General features: G+C 42.3%; 1 protein-coding gene across 3 annotated transcripts in view; it reads left to right on the plus strand.

Moving 5' to 3' along the window:
• The window catches only part of RERE (arginine-glutamic acid dipeptide repeats), a 223,521-nt gene that overhangs the window by 941 nt on the left and 205,887 nt on the right, over window positions 1-16,693 (plus strand). The gene's annotated exons all lie outside the window — the stretch shown is intronic.

The raw sequence follows: 16,693 nt of genomic DNA on the forward strand, positions 1-16,693 counted from the left end.
AACAGAAACAAAGTGATTCATCCATTCATTGAAGCATGTGGTTGAGTTTATTTCTGAACACCAGCTTGCTTTTGGTTTTAATTTCACTGACTGACTTTGCTTGTGAACAGCTATATCCCTTGACATTATGTAATGGTGGCAATTTTACAAAATATTTGGCTCTATTTTCTGATCTGTTTTGCTGGTGTCAGAATTACTTTCTATAAGATATAAATATTTAGCTTCTGATTTTAAAAATACATGTCAGGATTCAGCCTGCTTTTTACCTGCTTAATAATAATAATACAAAAGCAAAACAGTCCTGAAATGCAGTGTGTTCCATAATGAGCAAATGCTTGTTCAGCTAGTGTGAATTTGACTGAATTGTAGAATTGTAGTTTATGCTACTTGTATTGCTGACACTTAATTTAATTTTAACTGTAGGCATAGGCAGCTGCTAAATATATTTCATTTCATTCATTCTGATGTGTTTGATGTGTTTTTGTGTGCTTAAACTGTGTTAAAGCATACAAAATGTGTTAAAATGTGTTACTGCTTAAACTGTTTTTCACAAATATAAGGTGGTAGAAAGATGCCGGGGAAACGAGGAGAAAAATAACATATATATATGTTATATATATATATATATATATATATATATATATATATATATATAAATTATATATAAAAATTATTTTTATATATATATAAAAATAACATATATATACATATATATATATATATATATATATATATATATATATATATAAACTGATTTTTTGTTTTGTGCCTAAAGTTTGCCTGGTAACTTATTTGCTAGATTTTTGTGTTGACAGTCTGGTTTGGGAGAGCTCCCTTGTTGATCTGTTAGTTGCTGAGGGCTGAAAGAAGAAGAGAGACCCCGTGTCATGGCTAGAGTGGAGATCTTATTGTTCACTCACTCGTAATTGGCCCATACTTGCCAACCAAAAAAAGAAGCTCTTTCCCTTTCTCCCCCCTGCTGCTTTTTTTTCTTTTTGGACTAGGAAGTACTTCTCTATTCCTTGTCTTCTTGCATGGTTAAAAGTGATCATCCAAGGTGAGAGGTAGGAAAAAAAATCACAAAAGGCTCTTCCCTTTTCACAGATCTGACTACTTCTGCTCTTTCAAAGTGAGACTTTATTTCAGAGGTGAGAGTAATAACTTCTACACTCCCAGAGGTGAAGTGCTGTCTCCTCGCCCAAACTTTGCAGCCCAAAATATCTTTCATATTGATCTTGAGAGGGGGTGGTAAGCTACTTCTTTTGCTGGATGTGGCCAAGGCATCTCCGAGGACAGGTAGTAGAGAAGGTGCTCTTTTAGTGGACCAACCTTCCCCAAACTGGAGTCCTCAAACATCCTAGACTACAATTCTCTTAAGTCCCAGCTTGCATGGAAGATGGTGGGATTTGCAGGACGATAGATTTGTAGGATGCCAGTCTGGGGAAGGCTGTGGTACACAGCCTTGCTTTAGATGAACAGATAATTAGGTCAGCCTATCGGGCGGTTTCCTGTGCTTGCCAGTGTGAGGTGGAGATTGGCACACACTGAAATTGATTGCTTTATTTTGTGTAGCATATTTAACTTTGCCAAGGGCTCCCTCTGTCCATGAGAGCTAGCTAGTCCCATTTTATGGGTGAAGGTTGTAGAATGAGGGACCCAGATGACTTTTTGAAGCATGATTCTTGGTCAGATGGGACTTGTAAGTTCAAATGTCCCATGTTATAATTCAGTGGTCATATATGTCTTTGCAGTCCCTTGAAGTTAATGGCTTCCTATAATTTTCCAAACTTTTACTCTGCTCCTTCTTCCCATTAAAACATTACTGGCCTGAAAGTCCTGGTATCTTAGTACATCTGATGTTTTCAGGATTTGTGTACAGATTTAGGGAATGTATACTTGCCGTGTTCATTTGATACACTATCCCAGGCGTTAGGTTAGGCCAGGCAGCAAAAGCAAGGTCACCCAGCAGCTCTGTGGCTGAGTGGGGCCTTTAATTTTGGTTTCTGGTATCTGGTCGTAAACATTTGTCTAGAACAGAGGTGGCCTCTCTTCAGTCTTCTGTGGTCTTCTAGCATGATGGTCTGTCAATGCATGATAAAACAATTCAGCAAAGATGCACGTACTGAGGGTCTCTTTGTAGTTATGTTGGTGTTGAATATTCCTGAATGAGCATTCTTGCTGAAGAAAATATAAGAAGTACACTGCTGGGACAGATAAAAGACTTAGATAGCTTGCCTACCTGGCATTAGGGAGTTCACTCTTGCTACATCTGGAGGCCACCATACAGGATTTATGTCAAGTAGCTCCACAGGATTTAGGTTGTGGCTGGAAAGTGCTGTACTTTCTGTTACATCTTTCCCGGATGAAAATGTCTGGTTTTCTACTTTGCTTCTGTGACTCACTATGCTTCTTATCTTCCAAGCATTCCTGGCTTCTCTTCAAATACATGTTGTAGCCTTTGGCAACGTATGACAAATATTAACTAATCTCCTTCTAATGAAATTCCATCTATGCTTTGCTAGTAGCCAGATTCCTTGAGCTTCAAGTCCATAACCCCCTTTTTGCCCAACCTTTTTCTCCCTCTTTATGCCTTGCTTATCGGTTGGGCTGTATTTGTAGGGCTTGCTGTTACAACATGTGCTCTCTGGGAGTAGGCCAGGAGAGAAATATATTGGAATATATACAAACATGTGTTTGAGTTTTCACTGGAGCCTGAATTCTGATTGGTAGTGGTGTAATAGTGAACTTCAACAAGACTTGGTTCTTGTTTTGAAAATTTAATTCTCCAGGCTAGCTCTTCGAGTTAACTTGCCTGGTGAAAGCCTGCACCTATTTCATAAACCTTTAGTGGACATAATAAAGATATTATCTCAGCATGGATTTTGGCCGTGTTTGAATCCATGAGTCCCCACCAACATGAATTACGTCAACAATTCATCTGCTTCATCGCTGTGTCCAAATGGCCAACCAGATGCTTCTCTAACAGGACAGGGAGGCCCTTCCTTGTTCATAGAGTCTGGAATCCCAGGAGGACATTACCTCTAAACATTGAGAATCCATTTAACTACTGGGGCTAATAACCATTGATGACAGAACTCTGGAAGGAATGCAAAATATTACAATATATGTTTTGTTTCAGAAAAGCACATTCCCTGGGGAGTGTGGCCCAGGAACTGGCCTTGTTGGAGCAGCAGAAGAACAGTTTGTTGTTTATTCGTTTAAACGCTTCCGACTCTTCGTGACTTCATGGACCAGCCCACGCCAGAGCTTCCTGTCGGTCGTCAACACCCCCAGCTCCCCCAGGGACGAGTCCGTCACCTCTAGAATACCATCCATCCACCTTGCCCTTGGTCGGCCCCTCTTCCTTTTGCCCTCCACTCTCCCCAGCATCAGCATCTTCTCCAGGGTGTCCTGTCTTCTCATTATGTGGCCAAAGTATTTCAGTTTTGCCTTTCATATCATTCCCTCAAGTGAGCAGTCCGGCTTTATTTCATGGAGGATGGACCGGTTTGATCTTCTTGCAGTCCAAGGCACTCTCAGAATTTTCCTGCAACACCACAGTTCAAAAGCATCGATCTTCCTTCTCTCAGCCTTCCTTATGGCCCAGCTCTGGCAGCCATATGTTACTACGGGGAACACCATTGCTTTGACTATGCGGACCTTTGTTGTCAGCGTGATGTCTCTGCTCTTAACTATTTTATCGAGATTTGTCATTGCTCTTCTCCCAAGGATTAAGCGTCTTCTGATTTCCTGACTGCAGTCAGCATCTGCAGTAATCTTCGCACCTAGAAATACAAAGTCTTTCACTGCTTCTACATTTTCTCCCTCTATTTGCCAGTTATCAATCAAGCTGGTTGCCATAATCTTGGTTTTTTTGAGGTTTAGCTGCAAGCCAGCTTTTGCACTTTCTTCTTTCACCTTCATCTTAAGGCTCCTCAGTTCCTCTTCGCTTTCAGCCATCAAAGTGGTATCATCTGCATATCTGAGATTCCAGCGATTCCAGCGATTTTAACTCCAGCCTTGGATTCCTCAAGCCCAGCATGTCGCATGATGTGTTCTGCATACAAGTTTAATAGGTAGGGTGAGAGTATACAGCCCTGCCGTACTCCTTTCCCAATCTTAAACCAGTCTGTTGTTCCGTGGTCTGTTCTTACTGTTGCTACTTGGTCGTTATACAGATTCCTCAGGAGGCAGACAAGATGACTTGGTATCCCCATACCGCTAAGAACTTGCCACAATTTGTTATGGTCCACACAGTCAAAGGCTTTAGAATAGTCAATAAAACAGAAATAGATGTTTTTCTGAAACTCCCTGGCTTTTTCCATTATCCAGCGGATATTGGCAATTTGGTCTCTAGTTCCTCTGCCTTTTCTAAACCCAGCTTGTACATCTGGCAATTCTCGCTCCATGAACTGCTGAAGTCTACCTTGCAGGATCTTGAGCATTACCTTGCTGGCATGTGAAATGAGTGCCACTGTTCGATAGTTTGAACATTCTTTAGTGTTCCCCTTTTTTGGTATGGGGATATAAGTTGATTTTTTCCAGTCTGATGGCCATTCTTGTGTTTTCCAAATTTGCTGACATATAGCATGCATTACCTTGACAGCATCATCTTGCAAGATTTTGAACAGTTCAGCTGGGATGCCGTCGTCTCCTGTTGCCTTGTTATTAGCAATGCTTCTTAAGGCCCACTCAACCTCACTCTTCAGGATGTCTGGCTCTAGCTCACTGACCACACCGTCAAAGCTATCCCCGATATTGTTATCCTTCCTATACTGGTCTTCTGTATATTCTTGCCACCTTTTCTTGATCTCTTCTTCTTCTCTTAGGTCCTTGCCATCTTTGTTTTTGATCATACCCATTTTTGCCTGGAATTTACCTCCGATGTTTCTAATTTTCTGGAAGAGGTCTCTTGTCCTTCCTATTCTATTGTTGTCTTCCACTTCCACGCATTGCTTGTTTAAATATAATTCCTTATCTCTTCTGGCTAACCTCTGGACTTTTGCATTTAATTGGGCATATCTCCCCCTATCACTGTTGCCTTTTGCTTTCCTTCTTTCTTGGGCTACTTCTAGTGTCTCAGCAGACAGCCATTTTGCCTTCTTGGTTTTCTCTTTCTTTGGGATGTATTTTGTTGCTGCCTCCTGAACAATGTTGCGAACTTCTTCCGGGACCCTATCTACTAAGTCCAGTCCCTTAAATCGATTCTTCACCTCCACTGCATATTCCTTAGGAATATTAGTGAGCTCATATCTAGCTGAGATGGTCTTCCCTAATCTCTTTAGTCTGATCCTAAATTGTGCAATAAGAAGTTTGTGATCGGAACTACAGGCAGCTCCAGGTCTTGTTTTTACCGACTGTATAGATGTGCGCCACCTTTGGCTGCAAAGGATGTAGTCAATCTGATGTTGGTGGTGTTCATCTGGTGAAGTCCATGTATAAAGCCGTCTCTTAGGTTGTTGGAAGAGAGTGTTTGTTATGCAGAGTGAGTTGTCTTGGCAAAATTCTATCAGCCTATGTCCTACCTCGTTTTGTTCTCCCAGGCCATGCTTACCTGTAATTCCAGGTGTCATTTGACTGCCCACCTTAGCATTCCAGTCTCCTGTGATGAAAATAACGTCTCTTTTAGGCGTGTTGTCCAGTAGGTGCTGCAGATCCTCATAGAACTGCTCTACTTCAGCTTCTTCAGCATCCGTGGTTGGGGCGTATATTTGGATCCCTGTGATGTTAGATGGCTTGCCCTGAATTCAAATTGAGATCATTCTATCGTTTTTTGGGTTGTATCCAAGCACTGCTTTAGCCACTTTACTATTAATTATGAAGGCTACTCCATTTCTTCTGTGGTCCTCTTGTCCACAGTAGTAGATCTGGTGGTCATTTGATGTGAAGTGGCCCATTCCAGTCCATTTCAGTTCGCTGACGCCCAGAATGTCTATCTTTAATCTTGACATCTCACCAATAACCACATCCAATTTGCCCTGGCTCATAGATCTTACATTCCAGGTTCCAATGATGTGTTGATCCTTAGACCATCGGATTCGCCGTTCACCACCAGCACCATCGGCCGCTAGCCGTCCTTTCGGCTTTGAGCTAGCTGCGTCGTCACGTCTGGGGCTAGTTGAGCTCATCCTCTGTTCCTCCCCAGTAGCATTTTGACCATCTTCCGACCTGGGGGTCTCACCTTCCGATGGTATACCGACAGATCTCTGGTTGTACTGATACATTGAGTTTTCACGGCAAGAATACTGGGGTGGGTTGCCATTACCTTCCCCAGGGATCGCATTCAGTCTGACGTCTCTGCCATGACCTTCCCGTCTTGGGTGGCCCTTCACGGTTTAGCTCATGGCATCATTGTGGTGCTCCAGCTCCAGCACCATGACAAGGTAATGATCCTTTGCTGAAGAACAGTAGGATGTTCTTTTTCCCCTCTTCCTTGTAACACCAGTCTGTGTGCATTAGGTTCTTATGTGCCTCTAAAGATGCCGAAGCAACTCTTTTAAGGGAGCTTATATCTCTGCTGTTGCTTTCTCATATTTGGCTGGGTGGACTCTGAACAGCACGCGCTGTCATTTTAAAGAATGGGCTGCCCGAGGATAAGCTCTTTTCATGTAGTTTAGTTTATTAATGTTATGGTACCAGATTGGTCAGAGCACAAGCCTACATTGTATCCCAGACATAATGTAAATATTCTGTACGATGAACACCATGCAGGAAGGACACTGTTATGTACAGTAGGCAGGGAATGAGGGACCATCTCTGTTGTCTTGCGCACCTCAGAAGAAAACAGAGTAAATATGTAATAATGAAAGCTAATTAATTCATCTCTAGACTTTGGGGTAGGCCACCCTAATTTCCCATCACATTTGCAGGTTCTTCTGGGTGAATGTAGTGTAGACATTGTGTACCAAATATTAAAGCTATTTTTGCTATGTACTTGTGTTATATTTTTGAGGACAGACCCTTACTTTAAAAACAAACTAAACTTGAATGATGTATCTGGCATCTGAGAAGATACCTAGGTCCAGATTTGTTCTTTTTTAAAAAAAAAATTGTTTACCAGAAGGCCCTCGGTAACCTGCTGTGTGAAATATTGGGATAAGAACCAAAGTAGTCAAGGTGGCCAGCAGCTTGTGCTTTGTGCCTGGAAAAAGTGGGAAGCATTGCTTTGCATTCAGAGGTGATATGAAATGAAAACAAATCTGAGTTTAAAATGATCCTGCATGGAAAAACAGCAGGGAAAGGTGGTTTATTCACTGATGCAACCCAGCCTGACCTGGGCTCTGTTTATCTAATTCATCTTGCCCACAGAATATAAATTAGTCTAATCTCATTATGTATGCATGGGCCCATTTATGATAATAGGAGCTATTTTGGGGATAGCGTGGTATAACTTCGGCTTTCTTCAGTCAGATTCCAGATGGACAGATAGAGTATCTAATTACCTTAGGCTCTTTAAGACTGCTTGGCCAAAGAAAGAAATTACTCTGATCCTTTGCAAGAGAAACGTTAATGATGATGAGTGATGAAACTGATGCATATTGAGTAAAGGGCAAGAACTGGGAGTTCCATTTGGTCCACATTTGGGAGGAGGGGGGTACCCAAGATCCACATTTGTTTTGGAGCAGGAGTTGGAGGCCAGACACTCTTCCTTTCTTTCAGAGCCCCACTGATTTTGATTCTTCTTGGAACAAGATCCGTGATTATTACTGGGCCCTTGCTTCTGATACTTTGCTGAGATTTCAAACTTCCAGATAAGAGTCAAAGTCCAGAGTAATGCCAGGGATGAGTATTTGCTTTCTTTTTAGACTGAAGCTCTGGAGAGAAATGAGGGAGTTCTCACCCATGTTGCATGGAGCCTGAGGGGCCTATGTACCCTGGCTGGATTTGTGGCTCTTTCTCAGGCGAGTCGACTCACTGGGTCTGACCCTCTGCATGCTAAGACACGATGGTTGGCTTCTTCAGCCTCGCTTGCCCAATGCTGGAGATGGAGCCTTTATCGTTGCCCTTCGTGCCTCTGTGCTCATCCCGTTGCTCATTTAGGAAAGTAGACACTGGAGGGGTGTGGAAGCCTTCTGACAAAGCTTCTGTTCAGACTGGATAAACAGATCTTATGGGACCCTCTGCGGCTCAGCTCTGATGGGGGAAAAAGCAAGAGGGATAATCAGAACAGTGGAAGGGTGACTCGACTGTGTTGTTTCTTGGAGTCCTGGGATCCAAATTTCTCTTCTGCAGATTGGGGGGACCTCCTCAGACAACTCCAGCGGTGCTGCTCTAATGCACTGTACTCTCTCTTCTCATTTGAAGGAAGAGTCACTTAGCAGGAGTCGGTTCTCTGTTGCTGGGACGTAGCGCCTCTTAGCTGAGGGAAAATTTGCCCGGTGGGGTGCATTTGAAAGCAGGGCAGGAAATAACGCTTGGAAAGTTGGCAGGTGGGCAGTGAGCAGAGGTTGTACATGGTGGTTGTAAGAATTGCTAAAGTGCACATTTAACCTATGTGTGAAGTACTGGAAAGCTGAAGCCTTCTTCAGATTTCTTTTGTTGGTTGTGTGACAAAACAGGGAAATGAGTAATAAATATTGCTGTTTCTGAGTCAGGCTCTTCATGCATTTGATCCAGAGAACTCCTGGCCTTCTGTGTGCAGAGCCAGTACCCAGTTACTAATCTGTCACCTTTTCCCACATGCTTGCTACCTGCACTGATTGGAAGGAACTTCAGTTGGCAAGGAGGGGTTGAAAACAGGGAAGAAATGTGTGCCATCAAGATTACACTCTGCATCTTGATGCTACAGATTTTTTCCCCCATGGCTGTGTAGAGTGGTGCTTTAATTACCCTTTTAAAAAGGAAGTTAAGGAAATAGACATGATGTAATGTTTGGGGCTAAATTGGATTTAATTGTCTGCTCTTTGGACCAAACAAGTGCCAGAAAGCACATTGCCGTTTTGTTTTGAAATATCTGAAACAGACACCCGGTTGACTTTTTGTCTTTTTAACAAGGGCTATGATGAGGTCTAACTTTTTGTTACCTGGTATCTTTAAAAAAAAGTGCATGAATATGTAATTTCTGTACTATCCTTCAAGACTTTTTCATTACAAAGTCCTTCAAATTATAATTGTGAGTCTCTTTGTTCATTGTGTTGTGTTTAAATTCAATGAAATGAAAGCCATATGTTTATTTTTCTATAAAATTTTCCATTTGTATTTATTTTAAAGTATCACTAGTTATTTTTTGTTTTTATCTGAAGGAATCTGACAGCTGGGAGGTTTTTCCACACTTTTGGGTAGGTTATGTTCATACATTCAGTTGATTAGCAGTTTATCTTTGGAATAGGCTGGCTGTGATCTCTGTTCATTTTATTCCCAAACACTATCTTTTTTTTTTTTTAATCTGTGTGATGAATCTTTTATTCCTTCCTTGGGGCCAAACAAATCACCAAAGACAAGGGTTTAATTCTTTTGGGAGGCACAGGCACAGATATTGAATGAGAATCCCAAGATGTTGATTGACAATTCTTTTTGACAGATGGGGAGATTTAGAAAAGACATGTGGAATTTTGCTTGCTTGTGTGGTTAAAAGCGTGTGCAGGGTGGGGGCAAGGCAGCCTCCTTTGTTTCTAAAACAAACCATATTAGAAACTGGTTTAGCCAGAATGCAAAGCAGTTTTTAATAACATTTCTTGCACCAGTGAGCAAGCAGACCTTAAAGGGAGCCTGGACCGTCAAGATGTGGATTTAATACAATGCTAATATTTGCTCTTCATGGAGAACTTCATATTTGGTTTGCCATGTTTTAAAACTCAGCAGCTGGATGCTACCAAATTCTAGTAAAGATACTGCCTATGTGGCTTTTATCTGCCTCCCCCCCCCATATCTCTCTTGCTTTGTTGGCTTTTTGTTAGAGAGAAAGCACAATATGCATGTGTTATTTCACTTAAAAATGGTTTTCAAATATTCTGAAGTCTTGGTTCCCTCTGTTTAATGGGAAGCCTTAAGGACCGTGTCGGACCATGTGCCAAAGTATGTTATTCAGTGTCAGAGAATAAGGCAGGAATTTGTGTTACTTTAAATATGTGAATAAACTTAACTACGGCCTGAGTTTTTATGGGCCAAAGCACACAGACAAAAGCATTTCGGTTTTCCTGGATTTACAGCAGTTCCTTATTTTAAAATGTTCCCATTATCAGTAACATCAGTTGGGAAGTGTGGAAAGCAGTTATTCCAGCTAAATGCCTTTTGTCTTTTCTCCCTAGTGATTTTCAGGGGCTTTTTATTTTCTTTCTCACTTTCTACGGTGTCACACTATTTGCCCATCTACCTTGTTTTATCTGCTCTAATTTTTAGCGATTGTCCAGAATGGCTGGCAGAGAGGAAGCAGCAAAATACCAAATTAGTCATTTAAAGTAGACTTGCATATAGGTTGAGCTTACACCCTTCACTGACCTATGGTTTATTTAACAGTGTTGAATAAATCACAGTTGAATGTGCTCATACCTTGTTAAGCCCCATCCAGATAAACTCCATGGTGGCTTATTAGTATGATATGCATAACAAATTGTAAACTTTTAAAACCCTTGGCTGCTCGAGGGATCCCTTAGTTATCTACAGCTGCAAACAGCTGCTGATCCTTGCTCTGTGAATCCAAATTCCTTGGTCCTTTGGTGAGACTGGGTGGGATCTTTTCAGTCCCTTTGAAGGCACATTCCCACTTGTGTAATGGAAAAACTTCTAAGCTAGCATTCTTTGAGAGCCCTTTTTAGAAACTATTTCACCGAGAAATGGACTGTACCTGAAAGGGAGAGCTGTTTAGTTTCCAAATCTATCTTTTATAGATTGCCCCCCAGCCATGCCTTTTTTAAACAAACCATTTTATTGGATAGAATGGTGGTTGTGGTTTATTCTGGGTGGTTTTTATTTGGCTTTGATGTTTGCTATTGTCCTGTTGTTAATTATGATGGGCCAGACTTTTGGTTGTGAGTGTGTAGTATAGAAATGAGCAACATAAATTAATGGATAAAATAAAAAGCGGGGTGGGTGAAAAAGATGGTTAATTGGGGCAAGGTGTGGGATTAGGAACATTGTCAGGAAGCATCATCTTCTTGCCATGTAATTAAAGCAATGTATTTTAAAAAAGCTGCTGTCAGGAGGATTTTACTGTAAAAGATGCCATATATATATTTTAAATAAAACCAGTGAAAATAGCAGTCTTAATACACGTATATCCATGCATTAGCATTTGGAGAAGGGCCTTCTGAAGCTAATGATCTGAGTTGCGTGGCTATCGAGTTTGTTTGTAGTTGGGCTATTCATTTCAGGTTTTTTTTTTACACACTTGTAAAGGTATTGCCTGAAAGCATGCGTAATTGTAAGCCGCTTTGGCAAGTGTCTCTGTGGGTCGACCTACCTAGATTTCACTCCCTGTGTATTTCAGCTGCTTCTTCTAAGACTTGAAAAGAAGCAGTATTTCTTCTGCATAGTTCCCCATCCTCCCCTCTCATTTTATCAATTTCTATTTTTAAAAAAATTGAAGTATTTATCTCATGCTTCCCTTTCATTTTAAATTAAAATGCTTTCCTTGTGCTGCTTTGGCACTCTGCTATTTTTTTCTTCCTCTTTTTTCATATACTCATGTTTTTTCTGTGCCTTTTTAAATCTTAGTTTGATTTTCAGTTTTCCATTAAAAGGCTCTTCTGTGTAGTTAACAAGGTTTTCCTTGCTTTAATCACTCAGTAATCAGAGAAGATCAGAAGCTGACGCTGGGGTGCAGGCTGGCTGGCTTGGTGCCCCTTGAGTCCTCAGATGCTGCCATTCTTTTAAGCCCGCTTAAATGCAAGCCTTGCGAGGTTGAGGTTGCATTTTTCTCTCTCGTGCCGTTGGCAGTGTTACTGAGGCTGCAATAGCATTCCCCAGGTTTTCACAAGGCTGGTATTACTGGGAGTGGCAGCTGCTGAGTTTTGTGTATGTGCCCATGGATTTGATTCTACCGTTCCTGCTAGTCCAGCAGAATTCCCAGTTTGAAACCTTGCTATGATTTGTGGAAGGCACCAGCATCCTCCAGACGTTGGACTACAGCTCCCATCATTCACCAGTTTGGTCATGGTGTCTGTCTGTTCTCCCCGAGACCTAGCACTAATACTGACTCACTTCTCTGCTCACAGGAAGGGTCTGATAGTTTACATCAGTGGGTTATCAAGTCTAACATCCTGTTTCCAAGGATGGCTTGCCAGATGCCTCCCCCCCGCCCAATGCCCCGGTCCTCTGGCAGGCACAAAAGCTGCAGCCTACTCCCCCTGTGTTGTCTCCCAGCAACTGGCATTCAAAGTACACTGCCTCCAAATGTGTGGTTCCACACAAATTGGAAGCAACGCTTCCCTTTGTGCAAAGTCCCTCCCCCATTCCTCGCATCTCTTCCTTCGTCTCCTGCATTCGCCTGACCTTGGAGATGAGACTGAACAGCCAAGCAGCCTTTGGATCTGTGGATCCCTTTGGACCCTGTCTGAGCAACTCAAAAAGTATTCTGATGCCAGGTATATGGAAAAGACTTGGAATGTGTTTTTCCCCCCCTTATGGCAGACTGCTAAATTTTGAGATGCAAGAAGGATGGTTTACGTCACAGCTTATCCTAGCCGGCCACTGGCTATGCTGGTTGGGAATTGTACTCTAAAGCAGCCTTTCTCAACTTTTTGACCCTGGAGGAACCCTTGAGATATTTTTCAGGCCTTGGGGAACCCCTGCACGTTCAGGCTCAAAGACAGGCCAGAAGTCGCAAAATTATTCTATTCATCTCATGGGTAGGCCTTTCTATGTGCATTGACCGTGTTCTTAAACTAAAAACAAAGAATGAAACTTACCCCTTTAATGTGAAGTTGCCTGAATTTGAAATAATTTTTTAAAATAAACTGTGATCTCCCAGGGAACCCCTAGTGTCCTCTCGCAGAACCCTAGGGTGCCACAGAACCCTGGGTCTCTTCTAAAGGCTTAAAGAACTAATCTCTTGTATGCTTTCTTCATATTAGGGAGATAGGCAAATGTGTAAGAATTCCTGCCAGGCTACTTTTAGGATTGGAACTTTTAGGGTTGTTTTCTTTCTTTCTTTCTTTCTTTCTTTCTTTCTTTCTTTCTTTCTTTCTTTCTGTCTGTCTGTCTGTCTGTCTGTCTGTCTGTCTGTCTGTCTGTCCCAACTTTTCCTCTTCCCTAATTAGCTACCCCGAACCTCACCTTCCTCCTTTCTTCCTGCTTAACAGTTGTTAATAGCCGTTCCGCCATGGGGATGGCTTGTGACTCTAGATTATCTGTGTTAGTGCAGAGGTGACCCTTGACTTCCTGGAGGTGACCCAGGAAGTGCTTTGTGGAATTGCATTCGGATTGCTCTTAGCTGTTTTGCTAACCTATGGCACCCCTTCCTTCAGGAGTCCCAGATAGCAGCCTGGACTGTGCTTTCAACGGCTATCGTGTATCTCGCTCTTGAGAACCAAGAGTCTTGTGGGACTTGAAAGTCTAACAAATTTGTTATGGCCCCCGCTTTTGTGGTCTGAGCCATATTTCTTCAAATCCACAGAGCATTATCTTGCCATCCAAGAATGTAGGCAGCCATGACTGGGGATTATAAACAGTGAAGTTGGGTAAATGTATCTGACTGGTTTTTAAGGTTTTAGTAAGCTCTGTTTTCGCTGAAACAGATTGATGCAGTTACTGGGAATGATGGTGATTTGGGTATCTTAGCTGTGCTTCTGGGTCTGACAGTGTTTGGTACAGCTGTTTATTTAAAATGTGAAACCTATTTAGACAGGAAAGTTTCCTAGAAAGTGTATGAGTGGAAATCCTGCAATCTTGGCTTGGTCGGATCCTTTGTGTTCTTCATGAGTCAACTTCTGCTGATTAATTGCAGCAATCTGCATCGTGTCCTGGGAGATTTTAAATGAAAGCATTACCTCTGAAGGTGGTACTGTTGAAGTCTTCCTATGCATCCCCCAGGACTACTCAGTTGCCTCTGCATGGCCGAAATCTAGAGAAAACCACCTCGTAAGAGTACCGTTGTGCGCATATTTTTTGTTTCTGACAGTTCTGCAAAAAGGCTTTTAAAGGCTTAGCCATGCTTGGTGATAAAAACCCATGTAGTGTTTGTATACATTTGGCATTCTTAGTTTTGTGATAAAAGGAATTCTCCTGTGCTGGTTGAATCCCAAAACTTGCTTTTCTCTGGGGGTTGCAGAACAGTAGTGCATGCATTGATTATAAAGGTTTTTCTTGTGCTCTAGAAAGAAAATGGAATTTCAAAAGGAAACAGCCAGAAGAATGAGCACATTAAAGTATTTCCTTATCACACCACATGCTACTGATGCTCCCGCTGCAGTGATTTGATTTCTCCATGAATTAGACCTTTCTGATTCCTTTGTCATCCAGGTAGCGTTCAAGTGATGTGTCTCTTTTTCTGAGCTGTAAGCTTCCTTTAAAACCTGGGAAATGCAGTTGGCCTCTTTTGATGTATCTCCAACCTGGATCCAATCTTTTTTAAAACTGCTGCAGGCTTCAGAAAAGACAGCTGGTGCCAGAGGGCACATGGATCTGGCATCTCCAGGAGGTGTCGCTTCCCTGGAATGTTCAAGAAAGGCGGGCTTGGCCAGTTTTCAGAGTAGCCTTTCTGTAAAATTTCCAGCATCAGCAGCTCTGGAGCTATCACTGGATAGGATATATATGAATGTAAGAATCAAATAAGCTTCTCCATCAACACCTTTTGCACTGTTAAAGCATGTCACCCAGTGCGGTTCTGTTTGGCCAGCCGATGCATCTGCTTTGTTTGGGATTGGCTGCTAATTTCCATGGTCCCTTTCAGGAAGATCTGCCCACTTGAGCAAGGCGACCCCATTTGCTGTACTTCCTTAAAACAGTCAGTAGCACTTGAATCAATCGTTCTTTCTTCCCTGAAAGAGAAGGGATGGTGCGCTTAGATTCCCATCACTTGGAGTTGCCTAGAAAAGCGTGGAAGTTGACTGTGGATGGTAGAAAACTGGGCAGAAATACTGAATGTACAGTAAATTGGTGTGACATAGAATCTGCTTTTTGACTGGGGACTTTTTCTTGGTGATGCTAGTGGTCCTAACCTTAAAGATATATGGATAGGAAGGTGAAGCTGATCAGAATGCAGGATTAGTTATGAAGAGAAATGCAGCTGACGTGTTGTCAATAATAGGAAGAACGTAGTTTCTGCTTTTTTCTTGCATAGGCAAAATTGCAGTGCATCTGATTCTTTTGGAAAAAGTAATTATTGTAAGGCATGAAATATTTGACTGTTTATAAATAGAGGTGTGTAAAACATTCTCCCATGGAACATTCCAGTCCCCAGACAGACCCTTCAAAATGTTCTGGGGGTGCTCCAGTCTTAAATAGGCCAGAATGGTCCATTTAGAGATGGGACGCTTCTGGAATACTTGGAGAGGGCCATTTTGAGGACAAAATGGTGCGTTTTTGGTTCGGAGCCTTCCGTAACAGAACATTTGCCCCTTGTGCTCATAGCAGTTTCGGCGGACCTGTCTCTGAGGCAGAAAATTGCGTGCTGTGGTTCGCTGCAAATTGCCTTTATCCGGAGCATTCTTTCAAGGCCAGCCTGTCTCCCTAAGCACCCTAGTGTCCCAGTTGAGTGTGGAAGGCGCCCGTGCTTTCTGCAAGCCACCATTTCCCCACCTGAGCCAATACCCTCTTGGATGGTTTCTTATCAGGAACCGTCGAAGAAACACTGGTTGGGGAAGCTTGTCCTCTGTTTTCCAGGGCGCCTGTGACGACTACAGAAGCATCGGTGTGTGAGAACTTGTCTTCCCATTTCTGCTTTGTCTGCTTTTGTGTTGGAAAGATGAAGTGTCACTATTTAAAGGTTACGAACTAGCTGCTGCAGTGACATGCAGCACTCTGAGCCTTGCTGTGTTACCACATGAGGCCCCTGCTGTGAAGGCCGTGGATACAGTTCTGCGCTGTCCATACTGCAGATATTATTGGCAGGGTTCTCTCCCACCCCCTCGCCCCTTTTGTTTAAGGCAGTGCTGATCCTGGCTTGTCCGTTAGCTTCGCAGTGGAATGGTATGGCGGCTAAAATATGAACTGTATTTGTTTTTCTTTAACAAAAACGTATTTTGGTTGTTTGATCTGTCTATCTAAGACAGAAGCCTTCCCAAAGAGAGACGATCAAATTTGCCCACCTTGCAGATTACCAGAAAGGATAAAAGCAGCAGAACTTGGCAACAAAACAGGTAGATTTTACTTTTCGTTCTTCCTTTTAAAGGGAGCTTTCAGACCCAGCTTTATTCAGGTTGCAGGCAAACAAAGTTAAAAACCCAGAAGAATAGGTTTTTCATTCCTTAAGTTGATGCAATTACAGTTTGGGAAACTAATCTTTTGGCGTGGGAAGACCTGTTGAGCACTTCTATTCATTCACTGTTTGCCCGATTAAAAGAGGTGTTGTTAATAAAGGTTCCTGCTTCTTTTTGGCACAAGGAAAGGGGTAAATAGCCAGTGACATATGGTATTCTAGTTTTAATTAAAGTTTGTTCTGGGTTTTATCCTGGATATTTTAAAAAAGAACGGTATTCTGTGAAAGAAAGGGAAAATGCCTGTAAAAATGCCTCTCCTCAGTCCCATCCGGCAGGAGGGGCATGCTCTGGGTGCCATCTTTTAGGGAGTGCCATCTGGTGGGCTGCAGGAAGACAGC

Source organism: Candoia aspera, chromosome 18 (assembly GCF_035149785.1).
Source record: "Candoia aspera isolate rCanAsp1 chromosome 18, rCanAsp1.hap2, whole genome shotgun sequence".
Taxonomy (NCBI): Eukaryota; Metazoa; Chordata; class Lepidosauria; order Squamata; family Boidae; genus Candoia; species Candoia aspera.